The 13,354-nt window shown below is 41.5% G+C and overlaps 2 non-coding genes across 2 annotated transcripts; both read left to right on the top strand.

The window, feature by feature from the left end:
- The first annotated feature begins 12,511 nt into the window (after positions 1–12,511).
- LOC140287139 (U5 spliceosomal RNA) lies at positions 12,512–12,625 on the top strand. The gene has a single exon (XR_011911495.1). It is a non-coding gene; the product is annotated as a U5 spliceosomal RNA (small nuclear RNA).
- A 298-nt stretch (positions 12,626–12,923) lies between these two features.
- LOC140287144 (U2 spliceosomal RNA) lies at positions 12,924–13,113 on the top strand. Its single transcript, XR_011911500.1, has one exon. It is a non-coding gene; the product is annotated as a U2 spliceosomal RNA (small nuclear RNA).
- The last annotated feature ends 241 nt before the right edge of the window (positions 13,114–13,354 follow it).

Raw genomic sequence — 13,354 nt, forward strand, 5'->3', positions numbered from 1 at the left:
TTCATGCCAGTCACTGTAAGAAGGTACCAGAACCAGTAGATGACTTCCACCCTGACATACATCAGCCTAACCAACACGCCCGGAAGGACAAAGATAAGAGTCAGCAGTAAAAGCTGTACTCCACCGGTGTGTTAAGTGCTAGTAACCTCTGACACCGAAGATTGAAACATCCTTACTGAGACCAGCGATGAAGATGATCATACACATGCTGTGAACCATGGAAGAAACTGTTTGTTGTTTGTATTTTCTTATTTGTAACCAGCATGTGCACATTGTATCTTGATTTCACAGGAAGCAATAATACAGGGCTGCTGTATTTCCCCACGACCCGAGAGACCACCAGACGCCCGAAGCCACACAGCCCCCCCCAGCACACACCCAACCGCCCAGAGCGACGGGACAGCAACCCACCACCACCACTATGTGATCAAGCTAATCAGAAGGGACCAGAGAGAATTAAATTCAGCCAATTGATGTTTTGAGGAAGCAGACATTGTTTCCATGCTAATATAATCTAAAAGAAAATTTCTAAACTGGTTAATACACAGATTGTTCTTCGCTTTCCAGTTCATGAGAATAGTTTTCTTTGCTATACATAACACTGTGAGGATCATGTGTGCTAAGCTAAATTCCACATTGATGTTGTCTAAGTCACCCAGTATGCACAGTGTGGGGCATGCAGGAATGCTACACTTTAGTCATGTTGATAGGTCCGCACAGACTTCAAGCCAGAACCTCTGGACAGGCGCACAAAACCACAAAGCGTGTGCATAATCATCAGGTGTGTTATCTGTGCAATGTGAGCAGATGTTTGAGTGTGTTAGACCTATCCTGAACATCCTTTGTCCTGTATAGTGTGTTCTATGAAGAATTTTGTATTGTATGAGCTGTAAATTAGGATTTCGAGTCATTCTGAAGGTGTTCAAACATATATGTGGCCAGAAGCTATGACTAGAACTGATGGATAAATACGCCTCCCATTTTGAGGACGGTAGAGACATTGTGTCATCTATCTTAGACAATAATTTATATATTTTTGATAGTAGTTTTGGGGTGCAGATGCTTAGAAATTCTACTACCCTAATCAGGAGTTGTAAGTCTGGTTGGTGGAGGATATATTTCTTTGTTATTATAGACTTAAGTTGTTGATATTCTAGGAATTTATTGCTGCCTATCTCATGTTGTGATATGAGCTCATCAAATGAAATAAAATGTCCATTTTGGATTATATGTTCCAGATGTTTGATTCCTTTGATCTTCCAGAGAGTAAAGTTTAGCATTTTTTTGTTTTGCAGGATGTCAGGATTGTTCCAGATGGGTGTAAGCTTACACGGGACAAGTGAAGACTTTGTTATTTTAAGAAATTCCCACCAGGCTGTCAGAGAGGTGCTGATGTTAATGCTCTTGAAACATTTGTGATTTTTTACGTTTTGACTAATAAGTGGCAGGTCAGAGATTTCCAGATTATCACACAATGCTTGTTCTATATTTATCCATGGTTCATCTATTGGGCTAGGTTTAAACCATTTTGATATATACTGTAACCTATTGGCTAAGGAATAGTGCTGAAAATTAGGTAAATCTAATCCACCACTGTCCTTGGTCTTCTGTAGGGTTTTTAAACTAATACGTGGTGGTTTGTTTTTCCACAGAAATTTGGAGATGCATGAACCTAGTGACTTAAACCAAGTAGCAGATGGTTTTATGGGGATCATTGAGAACAAATAGTTAACTTTTGGTAGTATCATCATTTTAATGGTTGTAACTCTCCCCATAAGTGATATAGGTAAGGACTTCAAACGAGAGAGATCGTCCTCTACTGTCTTTAATAATTGCACATAATTTAGCTTTGTTAGCTCTGAGAGCCTGGAGGAAATGTTTATGCCTAAATATCTAATATTTCCTGACTGTAAAGTGATCGCAGGTATATTCTGGTCCCTATAGTTAATGGGCAGAACTGTGGTCTTAGACCAATTGATAGAGTAGTCAGAAAGTGCTGAGAATTTATTTATGAGTGTGATCGTGTGAGTGAGAGACGTCTGTGAGTTCTGAAGGAAAAGTAATACATCATCAGCATAAAGACTTATTTTATGCTCAATATTTTGGGGTTGGATGCCTTTAATATTTCTATCTTGTCTGATAGCAGCTGCTAAAGGTTCGATGAAAATAGCAAAAAGTGAGGGCGAAAGTGGGCAACCCTGTCTTGTACCTCTCTGCAGACTGAAGCTTGGAGAAGTTTGATCATTTGTCCTGACACTTGCACTTGGGGAGTCAGTTATTTTCTTTTGAGGAGATAAGAGGCTTTAATAATAATATCTTGCAAGAGAGAACAACACAGTACAGAATACAGAGTTGCTCTGACCACTGAAGCAAAAACACACAGTTATATTGCCCACTCATCACGTCATCTGTTTTTGGGTATAGTTGATTGTTCTTCTAACTTTCCTCCCCAACCATTAGTTGAGGTTACCCAGACACACTCGTAAATACCAGCCTAACCCTGTCCCCCCTAAAGTGCAGCTATCTCATAATAACAAGCCCACCATTGTAAAGAGGAATTTAAGAAAACAGGGCAGGGTGGTACCTTGCAGCTCAGTCATTTGCAGGTTATACACAGTAACACTCAATACAATGCATATAAGAATTATTTTCCATTACATTCCTCCCTTTTGATTATAATAATACCATTATATTAATCAACCCAAAAGAAACAAGGAAAATAATAACTTTATCTGTAAAACATCAGCCTGCATTTGCACACAACGTGAGTTTAAAATGCAGGCATCATAGTGATAAAGGGTCCAATGATAAACAATCAAAACATGAACAATTAAATATGATTATCTTCATGCCTCTCTAAGTCAGCGTCACTAGAGGAAAAATTTTGAAAGCAAAAAAGTTCTTTGAGTCATTTGAATCATTTGGTGAGATACATACAATGAGGCCTTTCACACAGGGAAAAATACAGCAGCCCTGTATTATTGCTTCCTGTGAAATCAAGATACAATGTGCACATGCTGGTTACAAATAAGAAAATACAAACAACAAACAGTTTCTTCCATGGTTCACAGCATGTGTATGATCATCTTCATCGCAGGTCTCAGTAAGGATGTTTCAATCTTCGGTGTCAGAGGTTACTAGCACTTAACACACCGGTGGAGTACAGCTTTTACTGCTGACTCTTATCTTTGTCCTTCCGGGCGTGTTGGTTAGGCTGATGTATGTCAGGGTGGAAGTCATCTACTGGTTCTGGTACCTTCTTACAGTGACTGGCATGAATCCACGTTGCTCTCTCTGCAACTTTAACAGCTGTGTGAGTGACCAGTAGCACCTGGAACGGGCCTTGCCAACGTTTGGACTTCCAATGTTTCCTGCGAAGTTCCTTCACCACCTGTCATCTGGTTGGAGTGGTGTGTTTTCTGTGGCTGGAAGGGCTGCTTTTACTGTCTGTGAAACTTGAGATAGAACAGTGGAAAGGTTTCGACAGTAAGACAACATTAGGGGTAAGCACAATAGGTAATGCTTTTGTCCTGTTTCTTCACAACATTTGGCTAACTTGGACTTTAATGTACCATTTTCTCTTTCCACAGCACCTCCACTCTGTGGATGATAAGCACAATGTGTGCGCAAGGTTATTCCCAGGATTTTACCAACCTCAGTCAATGCAGTGTTTACAAAATGTGTGCCATTATCACTGCTGATCTTCTCTGGAATGCTCCATCTAGGAATGATTTCTGTTTAGCAGTGCTTTAGTCACTGCATTACTGTTTGCATGTTTTGCAGGGAAAACTTCAACCCATTTACTAAACACGTCCACTATTACTAGTGCATATTTCTTTCCTTCAGCTGGTGTGAGTTCAACAAAATCCATCATCAAATGTTCAAAAGGTTTCTCTGGTGGAGGGTGTGCAACTTGCGATGTGTGTAATGCCTTTCCTACATTATGTGTGGCACAAACCATACATGACTGACAGTATTTTTGCGCATATGAACTGAACCCTTTTGTGAACCACTGAGCAGTGAGTGCATTCAGCATCCCCCCTTTTGACACATGGTTCAACCCATGTGTCAATTTTGAAAAATGAGGAAAAAAATGTTTAGGTAGACAGGGTTTACCATCAGGTCCCATCCAAACACCATCCGTATGAGTTGCACCCACAGAGGACCAAATGCGTCCAGAGGACCAAATTTCATCTGCAGAGGCAAAAGTTTGCAAAGCATGGAGATCTGTGAGGGAGTCTTCTGCCTGCAAAGAGAGGGAAGCGAAAACAGGAAAAAAATTAGCTGCTTGCTTAGCTGCAGCATCAGCTCTGGCATTGCCACAAGCAACAGGATCGTCTGAGTTAGTGTGAGCCGCACACTTACAGACCGAGATTGCTGTAGGCAAAAGGATCGCATCAAGAAGATCAGAAACCTGCTTGGAGTTCAGAATAGTTTTACCATCTGATTTAAGGAAATGCCTGTGTTTCCACAGCGCACCAAAGTCATGAACAACACCAAAAGCATATCTGGAATCTGTGTAAATAGTGACAGACTTACCAGCTGCCAACTTACAAGCTTCAGTAAGTGCAATAAGCTCAGTAGTTTGAGCAGAGAAATGTTTAGGAAGAGAACCAGACAACAAAGTGTCATGTGAAGAAAATACTGCAAACCAAACACAGTTAGTACCTGTGGCTGGATCACGCAAAGCTGATCCATCTACAAAAAGAATCATGTCAGAGTTTGGAAGAGGAGTCTCTAAAAGATCAGGTCGGGGTGTACAAACTTGTTCCAAAACAGCTTCACAGTCATGAGGCTCCCCATCCTCAGGAGTCAGAAGCAAAGTAGCAGGATTCAGAACAGTACAACGTTTAACAGTGACATTTGGCATATCAAGGAGCACAGAGGTGTATCTGAGCCAACAAGATGTTGAAAGATGGGAAGTTTTCTGCTCGAGAAGAATAATGGCAACAGCATGAGGAACCAAAACAGTCAAATTAGCGTAGCCCACAATATCTTGGGAGGCCAGGACAGCTTTCTCTGCAGCTGCAACAGCACGAAGACCACCAGGCAGGCCTGCAGCCACAGAGTCCAGTTTTGCTGAGAAATGAGCCACTGGCCTTTGCCTGCCCCATGTTCCTGCATAAGAACAGATGTCATACAACCATGCTTCTCATCAACTGCCTGTATGAAAGGTTTATGAGGATCTGGAATGCCAAGTGTTGGTGCTGTTTGAAGAGCCAGCTTAAGCTGACTAAAGGCTGATTCAGCCTCAGGAGTCCATGGAACACGATCAGCTGACTGGAGCTGCATGTCATAACTGCAGCTGCCTTTACCATGGATAAGAGCACCTAAGAGAGCTTCGAGAAAAGAGTAGTTAGGAATAAAGTTCCTGCAGTAAGATGTTATACCTAAGAATGACATAAGCTGTTTTTTAGTAACCGGTTTAGGAATGATCTGAACTGCAGCAACACGTTTAGGAGAAAGTGAGCGCCCATCCTTAGAAATCACATGACCCAAAAAGGTGACTTCGTCCTGTACAAACTGTAACTTAGAAAGGCTGGCTTTATGGCCATAAGAAGGAAGATGTTTCAACAGATTCACTGTCTTTTTCACACTGTTGTTTAGATGGACCACATAAAAGGATGTCATCCACATACTGCAAAAGAGCAGAGCCTGTGGTTGATTGAAGTTAATCCAGACTAGCTTTGAGGGCAGCATTGTAAATAGTGGGACTTTCACAGTACCCCTGGCATAACCGGGTAAAAGTCCAAGATCTCCCTTCAAACTAAAAAGCAAACCAAAATGGGCTATCAGGGTGCACTGGCGACAAGTCAACCACTGAGAAAAACTGTGCATCTGATGTAATTTGAGACAAAATAGTGTGTGGGTTGGGCACAGTAGGAGCATGTGGCTGAACTGCAGCATTCACCGCTTGGAGGTCCTGTACAAAACGCCATTCATCTGGCTGGCCAGCATCTTTAATCTTTTTAACAGGAAACAATGGAGTAAGCACAGGTGAATTTTCAAAAGGAACAATAACGCCTGTTTTCTGAAAAGATTGAAAAACAGGTTTAATCCCTTTAATTGCTTCAGGCTTAAAAGGGTATTGTTTTTTACATGGACAAAAGTCTGATTTAGGGGTGACAATTACTGGTTCACAGCCTTTTATCAACCCCACATCATATTTGCTCTTAGCCCAAAGATCATTGGGCACTTCAGCCAACATGGGTATCGAAGACAAATCTGTTTCAGATAAAAAACATGCTTCAAAATGTGATTCTGTGGTAGGAATTAAGTCCACAGTTCTTTGACAATGCATTGTACTCAAAAATGTTTTTTTGTATGCTGACAATCGTTCAGAAAACATCAAATTTGGATCATCAGGTGAAACGGTCCACTCCATTTCTTTCTGACATGTAGCAACAAACTCTCCCACACCTTGTCACTGCCAGTGTGTACGTTTGGCCAAGGAAATGTGAGGGCGAGTACCACAAACATTAAAAAAATCGAAGTGCTCTGGAGTGAGCGACACAGCCAATAAAGTAGGCGCACATATTTTTTCACTTCTTCTCATAGTCATTGTCAGGCCCCAAAGAAATGTGTGATGTGCAGTGCAAATCAGTAGGTTGCATGAAATCAGAAAGGGGTGAAACTAACACTTTTGCTTCTTCCACTAGTTGTTGTGAAAAAGGAGAGCTGGGAAGTTTCCACTCATAAGCATATGTAAGTGCCGATGAATCAAACTGCACTGCTGTGAAAACTTTGTCAGGCTGTAACATAACCTTAACACCCTCTGGTGTAGAAGTTAAAATAATGCCTAATTTACACATGAGATCACAGCCCATCAGGTTAATGGGACACAACTCTGATAACAAAAATGAGTGTTTGAAGGAGAGCTCATCGGGAGTGACAACACGCAATGGGCATTGTCATTTTCTCCTTCACAACCTGGCCTGAGGCAGACATACAGTAAACGTGGTTTCCACTTAACTTTGGAGGACAATCAAACTCCCCTGACGTCACTACTGATGAACATAAGTTCCCATATTCTGAGAGAAATATCTTTGTTCTAGGACGGAAATAGCATGCAAAACTTTACTACGTGAATCACAGTCAGCAAGCGTTTCTTCACTACACAGAGCAGGAAAAATGTGTGAGTGTGTTTGTGCTATCACCCATTAGTGGAGGCTCCGCTGCCGCGTGACGTCCAGAACCTGCCTCCCACCCTCAGTCAGCCTTTTGCCCAATTTCATCACTTTTCAGCTGTGGACAGTCCTTCTTCCAGTGTCCAGTCTGGCCACAGTAAAAACAAATATTCGGATCATAGCTCTGATCCCACACGTCCACGTCTTCGACTTCGGCCTCGTCCTCTGTTTACACCAACTGCGTAATACATGGTCATGGCTGCCAAATGCAGCTCCTTTTCACACTTGTCCCTTTTGGTTGTCTTACGCGTCTCAACTTGGTTATGAGCATGGCGAGCATATCGGCGAACGTCAGCCAAACGAGGACCCTCACACCATCCCACGTAAATGTTCTTTACTTCAGTGGCGACATCTGGCATGAGGCCTTTAATTATTGCATTGCATGCAATACTCTCCCATGGTCCTGATTCATTACCCAAATCCCTTGGTCTCTGATGACCGCTGTGCTTGCTGACTTCCTCAAGGATGCGGTGTACAAAATCATCAGTCCCTTCACCGGGTTTCTGTTTGCAGGTGTAAATGTGGGACATATTGATTTTGGTTGGAAATTGAGTGGTGATGACTTGACACAGTATTTGGTTGGCTGCTTCATATTGAGCGTTATCATTATGTCCTCGTTCACTGTTGGTAGGTCGCAAATCCAGTTGTAGCATACTGGCCTCTATTTTCTAGAGGTCGGACGGTTTGAACTTTTTTGCCAATATGCGACGCAATTCAACCCCAGTCGGGCAGAATTGTGCGCAGAAATCTCGCAACTCGTCAGCAAAATGGGGTCCAGAAATCTCTGGATCTGGTAAGCATTGTTATGCTTCCATGATGTCAGTCTCAGTCCAGGGTCGATAAACCAGTAATGGTCCAGTGGGAACTGCAACTTTAACCATAGGCATGGTTTGAATCTGGTTTTGTTTTTTCTCATGTTTAGATCTCTGAAGTCCAGATTGTGGGTAAAGGATTTTTGTCACTTGCGTTAAAAGTTCTTGGGCAGGTACGCTGGAGAACCAAACGTCTTCCTTTTCCTCATCATCAGACCTATGTAGCTGATGTTGTGAGAATGATGGAATTTCTTCCCAAGGGAGGATGGAAGAAGTCCCTTCTTCCCGAGAGCCAGAGGCTTGTGGCAGGGCTGGCTGTTGTTGTTGCAGGCGTCGTGGAGGGCAGGAGTCCAGGTCTGGATCCGGCACAGCTAATACTAAATTATTATCATCATTCCGTCATGGCATTTGTTTAACATTTTCCTTTCTTTCTCTTAATACACTTTATTTTTTCCAAAATTCTATACCTTTCTTACTTCTTATTTAAACTTAATTTTCTTTTTTTTGCTTCATCTCTTTCTCATATTTGCAAAACTTTTCTTCTAATTTTCTTATTTCTAACATACTAAAAGAACCTTCTGGTGGAAAACCTCTGGACCATATGTCTTTTTCATTTCATCATGCTTAGGTCCCCCGGTAGGGTCAAAAGTCTGAGACCTACTGTTTCCAATTCTCAGACTTGGAATGGGGAAATATATTCCTTCACTCAAAGGACGTCTCCAATGAGGACCTTAATCTCTACTCACACTTCTTCGGAGTACTTCACACTTCTTCGGACTGCTTCAAAAGTTTCACTTACCCATGAAATCTCTGTCTCACTAATGACACAACCGGGAAACCCTCTTTTATTCAAATAAAAACTAAAAAGCAGTCCTATCGTCTCAGACTATCATATTTCAAAAATGATCCCAGCGCTGGTATTCAAGAAAAGGACCTGCCAGTCCTCTCTCTCAGAAAAGGCCTTGGAGGTATGAGGCTGGAACAGCTACTTCAGTCCAGGCTGGCCATGCACTGCGATCCGGTCCAGAGACACCAGTCGAGGGATCCTGTTCGTGACGCCAAAATTGTGGTGGAAATTTAGTAACGCACAGAGTCAGTTATTTTCTTCTGAGGAGATAAGAGGCTTTAATAATAATATCTTGAAAGAGAGAACAACACAGTACAGAATACAGAGTTGCTCTGAAGCAAAAACACAGTTATATTGCCCGCTCATCACGTCATCTGTCTTTGGTTGATAGTTGATTGTTCTTCTAACTTTCCTCCCAAACCATCAGTTTAGGTTACCCAAAAGGAGTGTATTGCTCCATCACAAGTATGCTTCTTTCACATACAGGGTAATATGAAGAATTTTATGCCTGAAACCTATTTAGACATGCAAAAATATGAAGGACAAAGCAGTTTTAACTTAGTTTGAGTGAAGGAATTCATTTTATATCAAAATCCGGAATTGTGTAGAACTCGTGAAAAGAAGCTTATTCTTGGATTCCTGAAAAAATTTAGTGTTGTTGTTTCCTATCCTGAAAAGTACTACGTTCGTTTTTGTTTAAAGGTATTTAGACATGGATAAATATGAAGGACAAAGCAGTTTTAACTTGGTTTGAGTGAAGGAATTAATTTTATATCAAAATCCGATATTGTGTAGAACTCGTCAAACGACGCTTATTCTCGGATTCCTGAAAAGGTTTAGTGTTGTTCTTTCCTATCCTGCAAAGTACAACGTTCTTTTTTGTTTAAAGCTATTTGGACATGGATAAATATGAAGGACAAAGCAGTTTTAACTTAGTTTGAGTGAAGGAATTCATTTTATATCAAAATCCGAAATTGTGTAGAACTCGTGAAAATAAGCTTATTCTCGGATTCCTAAAGGTTTAGTGTTGTTGTTTCCTATCCTGCAAAGTACAACGTTCTTTTTTGTTTAAAGCTATTTAGACATGGATAAATATGAAGGAAAAGCAGTTTTAACTTGGTTTGAGTGAAGGAATTCATTTTATATCAAAATCCGGAATTGTGCATTATGGCAGCAGAATTGTAGTCTGAATACCTTTATGCCAAACAGATTTGCTTTGCCAAGGGAAGTTTTATAATTGTTTATTGTTTATGTTTACAATATATAAACTAGCAGAATAATTAATTCATCCTCCTGGTCCCTCCCACCCCGGAGAGGGCAGCCAGAGACTGGCTGCAATAGGCATCCCCGCTACCTGGGACCCAACACAGGGCAGGAGGGCCTGATGTCCACCAGGCTCGGGGCCTGCAGTCACCATATTCCGGGAGCTACTGTACCCCCAGAAGGAACCCATCCCGCCCCACCCCACTCAACTGAACGAAAATTCACACCTACTTGCAGCCGAACACCTCCGCTCCCGCTTTTGATGGTGTATAGTCGGGCTTTCGAGCCTTTTCTTCCCCGGTTTTTACAAATTATGGTTGGACATTCAGACCTTGCAGTCGAAAACCTCCGCTCCCTCTTTTGATCATACATTGTCAGGCATTCGCACCTACTTGCAGCCGAATACTTCCGCTCCACCTTTTAGTGATGTATGGTTGGCATTTGCACCTTTTCTTACCCTTTCTTACCCTACTGATTGCTTAAGATTAAGTTGTTTTTTCTCAAACTACAACATTTTTTTAATTGTTGAAACTTGATTTGAAGTGGATAAATAAGGAGGACAAACAGTTTTAAGTCAGGCTGATAGAAGGAATTAATTTTATAGCAAAATCTGTATTTCGTCATATGTCGAGAGATGCTTATTGCTGAAGAAGTACAAAGTACAACGTTGTTTATCGTTGAAACTTGATTAGACATGAATAAATATGAAGGACAAAGCAGTCTTAACTTGGTTAGAGTTAAGGAATTCGTTTTATAGGAGAATCCGAATTCGTGCATAACTCGTAAAATAGAGCTTATTTTCGGATTCCTGAAGAATGAGTCTGGTTCTTTCTCATAATACAAAGTTTGTTGTTTATTGTTGAAACTTCATCAGAAGTGAAGAAATAAATGAATGCCTATCAACAAATGTGGGATCTAAACTCTAGTGCTTCCTCTAAAATAATTTCCTTTCTCAATTCAGAAATGTGTGTGTGTAAGTCACAACACCCGTGACACCAAAACGGCTTTCTTTTCTCTCTTTTCTCTACACTCTGCACTGTGAGCACACACACCAAATCAGAAAGTCTTTTTTCTCTCTTTTCTACATTATGGACTGTGGGGACACAAAACCGCTCTCTCTTTTTTTTTTTGATTGTGTGCCAGGGCGTTGTCTCACGTATTAGATTATGCTTACGATACGAATGGGTTTATCAGTCACATCAGAATCCATACATACTGATCCTCCCGTAATAAAATGGTCGGATCTTATCAAACACACTTTGTTTCTTGTGACAATCAAGTCAGCGAAACAGCGTATACACGTCAAGACACTGAATCAAGTTTGCCACAAGAACTCATAAGTTTGGCAGTATTGCTCTGCCGTCAGCAATCATACACCCATTTTATTTTCGTGAGACATGTGCAGGCACCTGTTCATCTACTGTTCTATCACTATGAATTAGTTTATCTATTATTAATAAGGATACTTCTACAACTACTATCAAAGTATGTCCAGACTTCTTATGTTGTCAGTTGCTATATATGAATAAGTGGGTAGCTACTGACAAGCATTAAGCATGTCACACAGCCCAAACATATAACATTTCAGGACACACCACACAGTTAACAACCACAGTGAAGTGTCAAAGCCCAAACATGTAACATTCAACAGTACACTTACACAACACATTCAAATCAAACAGTCAGACAACATACAAGAACATATACCCCAGCCGGCATTGCTCCCTGCCTATTTTCCTACAGCTCACTATGTGTGCGCACACCTTTATTCACAAACTCTTCAACTTATACTCTTTTACCAAAGCTGCTACAGCTCGATTGGCCGAATACCCTTAGATCCTATTTCGGTGAATTTGACATCTGCCTTACATGTAACAGATTAGCGGTTTAGCAGTTTTAATTTAGTTTGAGTGAAGGAATTCATTTTATAGCAAAATCCGAAATCGTGAAGAACTCATGAAAGTAAGCTTATTCTCGGATTCCTGAAACTTTAGATTTGCTCTTTCTTTTACTGCAAAGTACAACGTTGTTTTTTTTTTGTTTAAATCTTTCTAGACATGGTAAATATGAAGGACAAAGCAGTTTTAACATAGTTTGAGTGAAGGAATTCATTTTATAGATAAAATCCCAAGAGTCTGCTGAGAAAAGAGAGTGAATGCGAAGTAGACTTTAACACGGCTCTGGGAGCGAGCCGAGTGTGGGCTGACCGGGAGAATTGCTTGAAAGAAACGCGACACCGAATGAGCGGTCAGAACAAAGCCTCAATACGGTGTTCCCGTGGTGTTTTTGTTGCTGCCTTGTCGATTGCACAGGGGCAAGCGTTTCAACCAAGCAACGCTCACCATGGGGAAGGTGGCTATGGCAACTAGCCTGATGCCCTGCTCCCGCAGTGACGGATAATCGTACTCTGGTTTCTCTTCATAACATACAAGTCTTTCGCCTTTTACTAAAGACTTTCGTGGAGAGCAGCACTAATGAGTTGTTTCTATTTTTGGCAGGCTTTACCTTTGCGGGTGAAGCCCTTTCTGTCTGTGCAAAAGAAATCTTGTTACTGTGCAGAGTGACTTCTCTGAGTAGAGTCGCCTTACTTGTTGCGACTGTGCCGATGTTCGAAGCTGGAGTGCAAAGTTGTTGCTTGAATGGTGCTCGCTGGAGCGTGTGGTAGTGTAAAGTTATACCATTTAAAAGGGCTGAAGAGTGCTCAGTGCAGCGGGTGGGCGGAGGTGCAAAGTGACACTATGGCCATAAAAAGAACACCGCTACAAGTGCGCATTGTGCCAGGAAGGGCCCTCGGACGTGAACCAGTGGACAGTTATCGCTTCTCGGCCTTTTGGCTAAGATCAAGTGTAGTATCTGTTCTTATCAGTTTAATGTCTGATATGTCCTCTATGCGAGACTACATATTAAATGGATTTTTATCAATAGGAGTTGAAAAAGAAGCTTGCTCCGTTCACTCCAAGCATCGACCCGGTACTGCAGTGCCGCTGGGAACGGTGCGCTCTCCTCTGCTCTTGTGAAAAAGCAAACAGCGGTGCAGGATGGAAGTTTCAGGGAGCCTAAGATGAAACTTTCTTTTAATCTGCTGATAAAAGAGAGTGAATGCGAAGAAGACTTTAACACGGCTCTGGGAGCGAGCCGAGTGCGGGCTAACCAGGAGAATTGCTTGAAAGAAACGCGACACCGAATGAGCGGTCAGAACAAAGCCTCAATACGGTGTTCCTGTGGTGTTTTTATAAAATGCGGTG

The sequence above is a fragment of the Leuresthes tenuis genome, unplaced genomic scaffold (genome assembly GCF_036924035.1).
Source record: "Leuresthes tenuis unplaced genomic scaffold, fLeuTen1.0.hap1 SCAF_111, whole genome shotgun sequence".
Classification (NCBI taxonomy): domain Eukaryota; kingdom Metazoa; phylum Chordata; class Actinopteri; order Atheriniformes; family Atherinopsidae; genus Leuresthes; species Leuresthes tenuis.